General features: G+C 37.5%; 1 long non-coding RNA gene across 1 annotated transcript in view; it reads left to right on the forward strand.

The window, feature by feature from the left end:
* LOC309631791 overlaps nt 1-13,643 on the forward strand; it is a 186,672-nt gene that overhangs the window by 6,884 nt on the left and 166,145 nt on the right. The window lies entirely within an intron of this gene.

Genomic DNA, 13,643 nt, shown 5'->3' on the forward strand with positions numbered 1-13,643 from the left:
GTAGTGGTCCTATGAAGAGACTGTGCTTGATTATCATAATACTATTTTTTTTAAGTGAGAGTTTAGAGTGATTAACATGTGTCGATTAATTTCCTCCTCTGTGACTGAATTTTACTTTTTACTACATAAGTGTGCTGAGTGACTGTTGTTAAGGTGCAATCAACTCATCAGCAGCGCTTGACTAGAGAAGTTATTAAAGTTATTTTAAACTTTTTATAGCACAGTGTCCTACCAAGCATCCTATTGAAAAGGTTTCCAGTGTCCTACCAAGCATCCTATTGAAAAGGTTCATGTTAATATATTTAATAGGCCTACATGAGGATTTAATAGCAATAATACTAGCATCAGGCCTTAGTAACTCCTCATCAAGTCACTTATTAAATGCCTTCAAAGTGCGACGCTCTTGTATACTCTGTAAGGGATCCTTGTTTTCACACTTTGGTAAATTGTAATCTCTCAGAGGTAAAAGGTAATTTCTACAGATAAAGGTAGAAACCATGTCTAAACACAGGTCTTCCATAAGAGAGATGCAAATAAAGCCAATGGAAGCAATGGGAGGGAAAGATCACTTTTGAGGAAAGGCTTCAGGAAAGAAGAGTATGAGGAAATCTTGTCACTAGGGATACACCGGATGTGTTAGGAGACGATCGAGCAGTCTGCCTCGACTGATGGTGAACGGAAGATAAGTCTTGGTCTGTTGATGACATGTCATGGAGGTTGCCAGGCAAGGCTTGCCCTTTATCGAGTCTGCAGGGAGGAGCTGTTGAAGATTCTTGAGCGGGTGGGGAGAACATGAATGGAGCTGGGCTTTTTGAATATTAATGCAAGAATAGTTTACAACCTGGATGGAGACTGTAAACTGGAAGATGATTTAGTAGACTTTGAGAATAGTCCATGGGAGTTTAGGCAATGAGAGTTAGGAGAATGATAGGGGACATGGAGGGGAGGAAAAGATGCAGGTGATATTCCTTCTTAGCTGATGGACCTTGAAAGTAGGACGTCAGACAACTCTGAAGCTTCAGGCTTGGATGCCTAAGAGGATAGTGGTGGCTTTAACAGGAATAGGGAGCCAAGAGAAGGAGTAGGTTTGGGAGAAGATAATGAGCTCATCTATAAATAAGAGAACCAGAGGATACTCAAGTGGAGACAGTTTTTTCCTTTGTTTTATTGAGATATAATTGATATATAGCACTGTATAAGTTTAAGGTTTACAGCGTAAAGACTTGACTTACCTATATTATGAAATGTTTACCGTAACTAGTTAACATTCATCATCTGATTTTGATACAAGGGGAAAAAAGAGAAAAAAAATCGTTTGGAGTTTTTAAGAGCAGTTTTTAAATGATAGTTGAGAAGAGCATAGGTATGGTTTGGGGGGTTATCCATGTACATATGATAGTTGAAGCCATGGGCACAAATGAAGTTGACGACGGAGAAAAATATAGAAATAAAGAAAAACAGGATCAAGGACAAAATTTTGAGAAATTATACATTAGTGGAGGAGGAAAAGTAAGCAAATAAACAAACAATCCAAAGAAAACAAAACTAGGAAAGAAGACAGAAGGGAAGAACTTCTTAATTAAAGAATTTGGTGCCTCAGAGGATGTTTGGCAGATGTCTGTGGGACATCTGGGAGCTCACGTCCCCTTCTCTAAGAACTAATCCTCCGCCAGCACACAGAGGGTTTGGGCCTGACAGCTATGTTTGTACAATTTGACCTTGTTCTTCTGACCATGGTTGGTTTGACCTGAGTTCGATAACTGACCAAAGCTGCACCAGTCAGGTTTTCTCCCTTGGGAATTTGGAATTAAGAAATACAATATTATTCTATTAAGGGCATGAACTGGGTGATCACAGAAACCTGTGCATGGGGTGGCCATCTTCTGTCACAGAAACAGAAAAGTGGAGGAAACCTGCCTTCTGAAAGAAACGAATGAAGTGACTTGCAGAAAATCAAAATGAGAACAGACGACCTGAGAGAGAGAGAGAGAAACTGAGAGTATGTTTATTTTCCCATGACGACTATTTTCTGTCTTATCCCTTTTCTTCAATCTTCTAAAACCATCCCCACACCTGCCTACCCTGATGCGACTCCAGTATATTCCTACCATCAAATCTACAAATCTTTTGGCATTTGGACCCATCTCTCCTTTCTTTCTTCCTCTCCTATCAAAAGCTATTCCTCTACTTATGATTTAAATTCCTTCCCCTCTTCTTAGGGGTTTCATTTCTTCAGTTATTCCCTTCCTCTTGTTCATCATCAAATTCTTGATTATCCCCAATATGTATAAACATGCTCCATCCTAACATTTAGAAAAAAACAAAGATTCTTATGCTATCCCTTTCCATCTGTAATACTAGTTCTCTGATCCATTCACAGCAAACCTTCTTGAGAGAGATGTCTACAGGTTAACTCTGATTTCCTATTCAATCTACTCGAATCTGACTTCCACCCCCACCACGCCAATGAAAACTGCTAATCCATGTTGTCAACAGCCTCCGTATTGCTGAACCCAATGGATGTTCCTTGGACCTCATCCTACTCCAACTTTTCACAGTTTTCAACACAGTTGGTCAGGCTCAACTTCTTGAAAACAAAATCTCTTCTATTGGCTGGTCTGTCTCCTAATTCTCTAACCACTGCTGTTCAGTGACCTTCAGGGGTTTTTCCTCCTCTAATGCCCTCTAAAAACTGGGCTCTATTCTCTGCTTTCTTCTCTGTGAACTCACCTTCTTGGTAATCTCAGTCATTCCCATAGCTTTAAATACTAAAAATGGTAACAGATTCCCAAATTAATCTCTTTAGCCTAGACATATCCTCCAAAATCTGTATTCAGATATTCATTTGTCTGTATGACATGTCAAGTCTCCGTGAATATCTGAAATTAATGTATCTGAAATAGAACTAAACTCTCAATTTCTATAAACCTGCTTTCCTCCCCTCACTATTAAAAAGAAATTCTATCTTTACTTTTTCCCACTTCAGTAAATGTTATCACTATTCACCCAGTTATTGTAAACAAGACAACCCAGGCAATATTCTTGATTTTTCCCTCTCCTTCCCTCCCCAACTCTAACCTATCAGCTGGTCCTCTTATTTGCTCCTCATGAATAGATGTGTAGTCCATCCACTTCTCTCCATCTCCTCTGCTACTACATTAAACCAAACTGCCATCATCTCTTACCTGAGCTATTGCTATAGCTGCCAACTGGTCTTCTACCTTCTACTCTTGCCTCCTTTCATCTATTTTCTGCTCATCAGTCAGGGTAAACCTGGAAATACATTGGACCCTGTTGTTTCCTGCTTAAATCAGTTCAATGTTTTCCAATTAGTTTGCAATGAGATCCAAATTCCTTTAAATACTTAAAAGGCCTGGCCTGCTCTGGCTTCTGCCTCCTCCTCCAACCTTACCTTACCTCCCTCTATTCTCCCCCTCACCCTTTAAGTTCCAGCCACAGTGGCCTCCTTTCACTTCCCCCGAAACACCACTGCAGGGCCTGCACACAGGTGTATCCTCAGCCTAAAACACTCCTTCCACAGCCCCAATCCTCAGTTGCCCTGAGTGGCTCCCTCCCATTCTTCAGATCTCAGTTTAAATGCCTTGTCTTCAGAGTATCCTTTCTGAGTCCTTGCCTATCACTAATAACCTATAACAATGTATCATTAGGTCAGTTTGTTTCATCTGTAGTGCTCATTATACGGTGTAAATACACATTTGTTTACCTGTTTATGTAAGCCTTCCCCACTAGATTATAAAGTCTCTCAAGGCAGGGACCTTGTCTCTTCTGTTTACTACTTGGTCACTGAACACCTAGGAGTGCCTGGAATATAGCAGGTGCCTGAGAATTATTTGTTAAAACTTTATTGGTTACTGATAGCTTCCTAGTTCCTGATGCTAATCCTTGTGCAGCCCTATTATACTTTCTGTGAGAGAGTTTCTTTGGTCTTATATTACCCTCCCCCTTGCTGTTTCAATCATTTGAATAGGTTTCTGTTCTTATAGTTAAATGATCACTAATTGATAAAGTTTTTAAAAGGATGTGGTGATCAGCAATGTCAAAAGCTGTTAGATGGGGAAGAAGGTTAAGGGCTAAGCAAAGTCATTGGATCTCATCACTGGAAATCTTCACACCAATAGTGTCCATAAAACGTGGCTCTGTGGAAGCCAGGGTACAGTTGGGTTGATGAGAAGGGTGAGAAGATGAATGCAAGTAATGTAGAATTCTCTTTTTGAGAAATTTGACAGTAAACATAAGGCATGAAGTAAAATGGGATCTTGGGGTTCATCAGAGTCCAAGAAAGTATATGTTGCTTTAGTTTAAAAAGAATAGGGAAGAAATGTCTACTGATATGCCAATAGAAGCCAAAAGAGAAAAAAATGAAGTTGGAATGAGGAGGATTAATAGATTTAGTTTCCATGAGGCAGTAGAGGATTTGATCAAGAGCACAAGTTTGACAAAACGGGACAATGTTTCCCCCTCCATTTACAGGAGGAAGGGACGTTAAGAGAGTGAAGGTAAAGAAAAAATTTATGTAGAGCAAAGGAAGTTGAGCATGGCCATTTGAGGAGGTAACAATGTCATCTACAACTGGTTGTCAAGGGGAATCTCTGGAAAGACTTTTCCAGACCACACCTCCATCCCTTTACTCCATGACCTCCCTACCCAAGATGGTAGGTGCTCTCCACTGCAACTGCCGCAGATACTCACTGCTGCTGAGGGCCACAGTGGTTGGTGGGAATGTGCCTTATTTCTTAGGTGGGGTGGAACAGAAACAAAGCCTGCAATCACTGAGGAGAGGGGTAGTCAGAAGGGAATATTGGGGTTTGAAGAGCTCTGACATCATGAGGAATACGACAAGGACATAGAATTGTTTTCCAAACATATATCTCATCAGGCATTCCTGGGGCCCTTCTAAAAATACAGATTTCAGCCTCATTCCCTAGAGAGTCTAATTCAGCAGATCTGGGAGCCGGAGGGGTAGGCTTGTATAATTTTTAACAAGTTCCCCAGGTGATGTTTATGATTTGGCAAATTTGGGAAACAGTGGATTAGAAATGAATAAAAGTTCACTAAATTTAATTGCAGGCCCCACATATTTTCTCAGTGTTTAGCCAGGTACAAAGAGATGTTGATAACTGACGTCAATTCGTGGAAACTACCCAAAGAAAACAGTTTTCAGTGGATTGGTATCTAATTCTATGGTTCCAAATAATCTGCAGCGATATTTAAAATGTAAGACTAGTTTATGGATATTTCTTTATAGAGAATTTCATTGAGGAAAAGGTAAATGGAATGGACCAGCTAACAGTTATTATTCATACTATAATAACAAAGTCAGATGTTTTAAAGCCTGTTCTGCTTCTAGTTTGCTTACCTCCCAAATTAATAAGCTAAACATAATAAAAATCTAAGAATGTAACTTGATCTTACCCATTCCTAACATTCTTAAAGGAGATCTTTAGCCCAATAGCACTAGAGCTTCTGAGAGCAGATTCAGATCCATTTAAAATATTTTTTCCATTCCTTCCCAGAAAGAGTTATTTGTATTGATATACAACAGTTGGGCCCCAGACCACTTACTGGGACCACAGGGCCTCACTAATTTGTACCAGTTTTCCTCTATTCTAGTTGGTCCTGACCATCAGGTATAAATTAGTGCTAAATCAATATTAGCTGATACTTCCCCAGGTGTGGGAAGTATGGAAACCCTATCACATGAGCAAACACAGCCCTTCTTGGCTACATTTAAAATAAGGTGGTTATTATTACACTGTATGGGGAAAAGGCTTTTTTTTTTTTTGAAAGAAGTCTCATGCCACCTTAATTTGCATTAACTTGATAGACTGATATCAATAGTCGGAATCAATATTCAATTCTTATAGTTTCCCTACCACCCTTCACACTTCCTTCATTCTTTCAGGGAGGCTTCTTCTGCCTTCCTATTTCTTCCCACCTCCAGCCATGCCATATACCCCTCACCATTTTTCCTTTCTAGTACTACTTACTCATCCGGTTGAGTAGAGAAGCCAAAGGTGACTTAGTTTACATACCTGCTTTAATTGCTCACCTTGGGTGGAGCAGTGTCTTAAATAAACTTCAGTTTTGCCACAGCACCATTACTCAGTAAGGTATTTATACAAGTGTCATTTAATCACATGAAAATAAACAAGGCACTTAAACTTGTTATTGAGAAAGAAGCTTTAGGCTTTAGCTGCCCACTCTCCTTACTCAAGGGCCAATCTCACCTCACTTATTCTTAGAAAACTTTTAAGCAGTTTTCCTTAAAGAAAATCAGGCAGAGCAAAGTACTGTGAGTCAGGTTTAAGCTACCCTTACCTTTGAAAGAAATGGTTCCTTTGTTAATTATCAATAACAAGGAATCTTGTCATTTCTCCCAATATTTCCAAGTCATAGCTACTCATAGCGGAGCTATGCATTTAATGCATTCATAAATATTGAAAGCATATATGTTCAGTATTTAACCGTAGATGAAAACAGAAACAAATATTTAACATTCCAAAGAAATGGTGTAACTCTACATGATTTTTTATTTTCTATATCCTGAATTGTATAGAAATTTCATAGTATTTTTAAAGCACTTTCATAAATATGACCTTTTTGCTTGTAATAATTCTGTGAGGTAGTTATACTATTTCCATTTTACAGATGGGAAAATTGAGGCTTGAAGCTTTGGCCAGGGTCACAGCACATGAGGGATTCAGAGCTGGGAATCAGCTCTCCTGACTCCAGGCCCAGTGTTTTTCCCTCTATAAAAATTGCCTTTATAGCAGGAGAGTGTATGTGAGAGAGGACACTTCCTGCCTGAAAGATCGATTACTTACATTCAGAGCAACCTGATGTCGCACTCCGATAGGAGAAGGACCTGTCTAAAAGGTCCTAATTGCTTAAAACATCCAGAGTTCCCAATAGGAAGACAGGGTGTGGTAATTATATATCTTGCTTTTGGCTTATCTTCTCCATATCCTCACCCTCACAGATGTCTTTCAAACATTGGTAATTACAGCTTTCAGAGCCAAAGCCTACAAACTCATAATCCACACAGATGACATACTAAAATCTACTCAAATATGTAAGGCTGAAGAAAGTTTCAGTGCTACTGGACTCACATTAAAAAAAACTGCTTACAAAAGAGGTAGCCTTTATTTCTCTGTCACTACTGCATAGATGTGTAATGGTTTCTTGTTGATCTGTGAGGGTGCATATTAACTCATTTGCCTCTAAATGTAATCAGTAACTTAAGAATAAAGTACACATGCAGATGACAAGACCATATGATTAAAAGCAAATAGTCTGACATTGGAAAACGGATCCAAATTAATGAAACTAACTTGAAACGATGAAGGAACTGCTTCTAAGCAAGAGGAAGAATCAGTATCAAGAAATAAATGCAACACAGGAAAGCAGTTGTCCTTGTCATGCTGGCCTATAAATGGAACCTGAGTTAATAACATCATAATCTCTAAAGAATTCAGCAAGTTCTTGCTATAGTGGCAGTGAGATAATATATAAAGTATGGTGGAATTTCCCACCATCTGTATCACTGGCGAGACCAATGGTAATATATCCTGTGTAATTTGGTGTCCCACAATTTAGGAGGGTCTGAATGTTTAAAGAATTATGAAAGTAGACTCTAGAAAAAGTCAAACTAGTTCAGAGGACTTAATAGTGATCTTCAGGTTTATTTAGTGCCATAAATATGGTATGTGCATTTTCTTTTTTTAATTGTAGAAAGAATGCAAGGAAATCTTACAGATTTGAGAAAGACAGGGTAAGTAAAAAGAACTAGCATATGTTCAACATCTACACTGTGCAGGGCACTCTATGTACATCATCTCATGGAATCTTCCAGAAACCCTGCAGTGGAATCCTCATAGAAACTGAGAATAAGAGAGAGTAATAAACTCAAAGATCAGAGGCCTTTATCTGGTATTTGGTCCTAGGGTCTATGTACCTTCAAAGCCTGTACTCCTGACACCAAGTCTCTGTAATACTACAGTGGGTAAGGTTATGGATCTTCTTCCCTCATTAAATTCAAGATAGTTTCTAGAAAGATATATCTGGGACAGTGATATATTCCTATCTAGAAATAGGAAAATGGACTAAATTCTTCTGAGGTTGCCTTTAGCCCTGTAATTTTAGATTAAAATTCAGATCAATAGAGATTTAGTCCAAGGCTTTTATTGAGCACATTATTATAATTTTTTAATCATTAAAGATCTAAAACCTATAACATGAGTAAGACTTTAGGAATTTATATTTAAAGTTTTTTCCACCTACTTACATGTCCAACAATAAGGAATTGGTCCAATAATTAAGAGTATAACCATACAATGGAATTCTATGTTAGAATTATGTAGAGGAAATTTTAATGGTTATAAGAAAATGTTTTGATATACGATTATCAAAAGAATTTAAAAAAATCAGAAAAACCAAACCAAGCTATAAAGTATGTTTCCAATTGAATTTAAATATATCTTTACATATGCATGGATAAAAGCAACTGGGAGAATATATACCAAAATATTAACAGTGGTTCCTGTGGGCACTGGCATAACCAATGGCTTTTATTTTCATATCTGGGCTTCTCTACATTTTTCTAAATGTAGAAAAAAATAGGTCTTACACATATTACTAGAAAGAATGCTTTACACACCACACGTGTGCCTGTGCACACACACCCGCAAACACAATTTTCTGCAAACGTTTTAAAACTTAGAAATAAAATAACAATATATTATGAACGCAATTATGTATAGGATAAGGGAAATGTATTAAATAGCATCAAGCCCATTGGTGGCAGCAAACTGTCTGTGTACCCATTACTGAAAATAAAATCGGCCCTTCAAGTAATTTCTTATTATGCTAAAATTATTCTATAGGACTACCAGAGTTTAGTTCCCTGCTTAAAATCCTCTACTCAGAAGGCACACAGAAAACACACAGCTAAGCATATGGTACCGTGTGTGTAAAATGGAGATAATAATCACACCTAGCTCACAGAGTTCTCAAAAGAGTTCAATAAAATAATACTTTTAAAGCTCCTAGCACAGCGCCTGGCACATAGTAAGCACTCAATAAATGCTGGCTATCTTGGTTATTGTGTTCTACTGAGAAGCTGAAGAACAGAAGAATTCTACAGAGGAAGACGGTTGTTGATCTAAGAAGTTCATATCTGTCAGCTGGCACACATACTTCATTTAAAAATAACCTTACAATTAATGTAGGTTGTGTCCAAAGGAACCTCTGGCACATTGTAATTGCGTAGTACATTTCATTCACCACACTTATCAAAGCTTTCATGAGTAATGAAAACAGGAAATGAAGCCATGAGATAATTTCATTTTTCCTTAATCATTCCGCTTATGTTTATATTACCGAAAATGACTGAAATATAAAGAAAATATTAGCACTTTATAACTATACTGTTATTTGAATCTGCATTTACAATTTTTATTTGTCATTAAAAACAGCTTTCAATTTAGATACGTCCTTTATTATATAATACAAACAAAAAGACATCTAAAATTCTTTTTTGAAAATATCATCGTCCATTTGGAAACTATCTTAGTTCAGGCTGCTGTAACAAAAATACCATAGACTGGGTGGCTTAAAAAAACAAACATTTATTTCTCATAGTTCTGGAGGCAGGGAAGTCCAAGATCAAGGTGCCGGCAGATTTGGTGTCTTGGTGAGGCCCTGCTTCCTGGTTTGCAGAGAGCCGTCTTCTCACTGTTTCCTCACAGTGTGAAAGGGCCCAGAAATCTCCCTGGGGTCCCTTTTACAAGGGCACTATGGCCATTCTTGAGAGCTTCACCCTCATGACCTAATCACCTCCCAAAGGTCCTAGCCCCTAATACTAACACATTGGGGGTTAGGATTTCAACATGTGAATTTTGCCAAGACGCAAACATTCAGTCTGTAGCAGACACACACACACTTGCTTAAATGTGTTTTAATCATCTGTGTTAGATAAAATTGGAATGGTTAAATGTCCCACAGTTTTTAAGGGAAATCGTTTTAGGAGGAGTCACATTTCTAGATGAAGACACATGAACCCAATGATTTCAAAGAATATGGCTTGGGTCTGGTATCACGTTTCAAGACCAAGAATTAGAACCTCAGTTACTTACTAAGTGAAAGATACTCCAATGATAATTGATAAGAAAACGGCTCAGAAATATGAGTGGGATTTTAAACAACTAAATTTGTTTGTCTCCCACTCTGATTGAATCCAGAAGTATTTATTTAGGGGAGCAAAAAATCCAGATGACTTGGAGGCAAATGTTTCTGTTCATTGAAGAATAAGGATGTCTTTTGCCAAATGCAGCCATTTCCAAAACGCAATGCAGGACTATGACCCACATATCAATCCTGCCCCTTCCTAGCTTGGCCCTCATTCTCTGACCATCTCCGAACTCCCTTGCAGGATTCCCTTCAGGACCATTGCTAATTCATGCCTTCTGGAATCCACCTTCCTCATAGCTATTGAGGCTTTTCCCACCTTTTCAGAAAAAAGTTTGCCCTGGGTGATATACATAAATCTTTGCTCAGCCTCAAGCAGCTTGTTTTCTAGCTAACAGGTTTATCTGTGGCCCCAGAGGGCAGGGTAGTGTGCGAGAGGGGGCTCAAAAGACCATTACCTTTCAGTACACAGCTAGGTAAACTAATTCCACCAAAGATCACAGGTATCTATATTTCCTGGAATATGCTTTTTTTTAAAACGTCATCAAAATTTCACGTTTTAAATATTTTTATTATTTCTATTTCTCTCGTGCTTGAAAGATAATCATTTTAAAGTAAGAAAAAGAGCAGACAAGGTAAAACTCAAAGAGGAAAGGCTGGGAACTGATACAAAGTTGTAAGACAGTTCCCTCACTGTCTCCCACTCAGCACGAATTCATATTTGGCTGGCTAGTGGCTCTACATTTATATTCCAGGTAGCAAATTACTTTTGTGCATAAATAGGGACTGCTGCTTTCTCTCCCCAAGGGGAAACTACATGGTTCTAGATTTGGATACTGGAAAGCAGCTGCCAATATGGGGCAGAACAATTTAAAAGATGATGGAAATATGGACTTTGATTTTAGAAGGTGTAGAAGAGAATAGATATCTTAGGCAACTGAAAGAACATATTTGGATCTGTAAGATTAAAAGAGCCTTGAACGAGACTGTACTTTGTGTTGGACAGACTTCCTTAGACAAGAAAGAACCCACCTGAATGCTGAGGGGCAAATCGGTTAAGTGGCCTAAGTTTCACTGTCTTTAACTATAAAATCTGGTGATTAAACTGGCCAAGCAGAAGATATGATAAACACAGATGGGAATAAATCTGCATTTTCCAAGCCTGATGAATTTTAAAGAACTAAGTGACTAACTGAAATCTTGAAGATGAAAGAACCCAGACATGCTTCTTGAAGTAAAAAGGGGTCTAACTTAAAATTCTGTTGTCTCTGAGGATACATTACAAAGAGATAAAGAGACTCAAGACCACATGGATGGCCTCTGCTTCCACTCTGAGACCATAAAGTTCGGTCTAGAAAATGAGTATTCTCTATAGAAACATAAACATTAAAATATGAACATTTTGCTTTGATTTCAATCCAAAAAAATAAACAAGTTAAATGTCAAAGATATCTATTCTAATTTTAACTTCTCTGTACATAACCTAATATGTAGTAGGCGCTAAAAATCTGTTCATGGTATGTGACTGAATATTCTTTATGCAATGTGTAGTTTTAAATAAATGCCAAAGTTCATTTGTAAGACACTTTTTCACATTTTAACATCTCTGAAATTGGATCAAATTTGAAATTAATGGTATATGATAGTTTAATTGGCAGCATCTTTTTTCTTAGTATCACTTTAAAATAATGATACAACTTAACGATAGATAGTGTCTTAGATTTGATGAAATACAATATTCAATACAGTTTAAAAATCAAAACTCCCATCTAGGGACTTCATAGATGTTTTAGTATTTGAGAGTTATCTTAAGAGTAAGCTGGAAAATTCCTTAAAAAAAAAAAAAAAAAATGGTCCTGAGAAAATCTGTTCTCGGGAGCAGAGATGACATGCATGGTCAGTGGGAGGTAGTTGGGAAAGAAAATGAGCCTAATGTTGACATCAGTGATTTAGGTCTGGCCTCAAACTCCTGGCCCTTTCCCTAAGCTCCCAAAGCTGGGTCTAGTCAATGTCAGTCCCTTTGCATTGTGTTGTCAATCACTGGTACACTGGAATCCACGGAAAAGGTTCATATAGACTAATAGTGGAATAGTAGGTAGGTTAGGTGTAATGCAGGTAGTAGGTGTAATGTATTTTCTAGGTATTTATCCAAGGTTTGGCTGTAGAAGGTGTCTTTTACTTTTAAGAGATTCATATGTCATGAGAGTCATATAAAGTAAATGTGTTTTTAAAAACTTAATTACAGCATTTTTTCACCCTTTTTAGATCAGCTCAAAACCGCATCAGTTCTTGCACAAGGGCTTCAGAGATCTTAGGTTAAAGGAATAAAGAAGTCAGTATTATTGACTATTAAAACCAACAACTTACTGTTTAAAAAAAAGATGAATATATACATATATATGGCTATGTAGATAAGGCAGTAGGAGGGTGTGTCAAAATTGGTTACTTCTAAATAAAAACTATCAGTTTCTTTTTTCTCATTGTATTTTTAAACTTCACCATAGTAAACATGTGTTTGAATTTGCAGTAATTAAAAATCAGCAATAAGAGCTTTCTTTTTTACAATTAAACCCTGGGTACGATGAAATACAGCTGGAATCTTCAAGGGTGCATCTTCAAGGTTGCGTTTGCTTAATAATTTGTTGCAAGAAAGTTACAGGCACCATCCAGTCCAGCCACTAAGTACAGTTTAAAGTTAGTTACACATGAGACAGTGAGGGCTCACAAGCTGATGCAGAAGGAATAATTCTGCCTTCTGTCTTAATAGAGATGGAGAAAAAAGAATTCTGCCTTCCATCTTGATAGAGACGGAGACTTCTGCGTGTTTCTGTGCGTTGATAGTTTACATGTACACACGCAATTTGCTTTCTCTGGCCAGGACACAGCAAGGAGCAGTTCACTTAACAGCATACATTTCTTGATCTGGATTTTGTTCAAAATGCTGGCTCTGATGAGACTTTTATTTGGATGTTGCCTCAATCCCTTAAAGCATAAAAACCCTTCAGTACAGGTCTTTCTCCTACTGTAATCACATTTGTGCCAAATTAAAAATATTGCTAAGCACTACTTGAAAATAAGTGATGCAATAAACATCATCTTTTGCTTAGCTGTTAGCACAATATTAGGCTGTTGTGCTTCCTTGACCATGTATTTGGTAGAAAATTATATTTCTGCTTTTTAAATTACTCAAAAAAGTCAGTATTATTCAGGTCCTTTGTTTCTTCAAATCATGTTATTAACATGTATTGACATATATAGTTCTTTCTTCTTTTATCTTAGGTGTATATAATTTTATCAGCTTTGCAGGAAAAACAGATACCCTCAGGGTCTGAACTGGTATTGGAGGAGATAAGCTCACTTTTAGCTCATGCCTAATAACATTACATTATTGTTTAGAATGAGATAGCAGGCTATGTCTTATAAATTTTAATATACTC

This window comes from Balaenoptera borealis (genome assembly GCF_965194805.1).
Source record: "Balaenoptera borealis genome assembly, chromosome: 7".
NCBI lineage: Eukaryota > Metazoa > Chordata > Mammalia > Artiodactyla > Balaenopteridae > Balaenoptera > Balaenoptera borealis.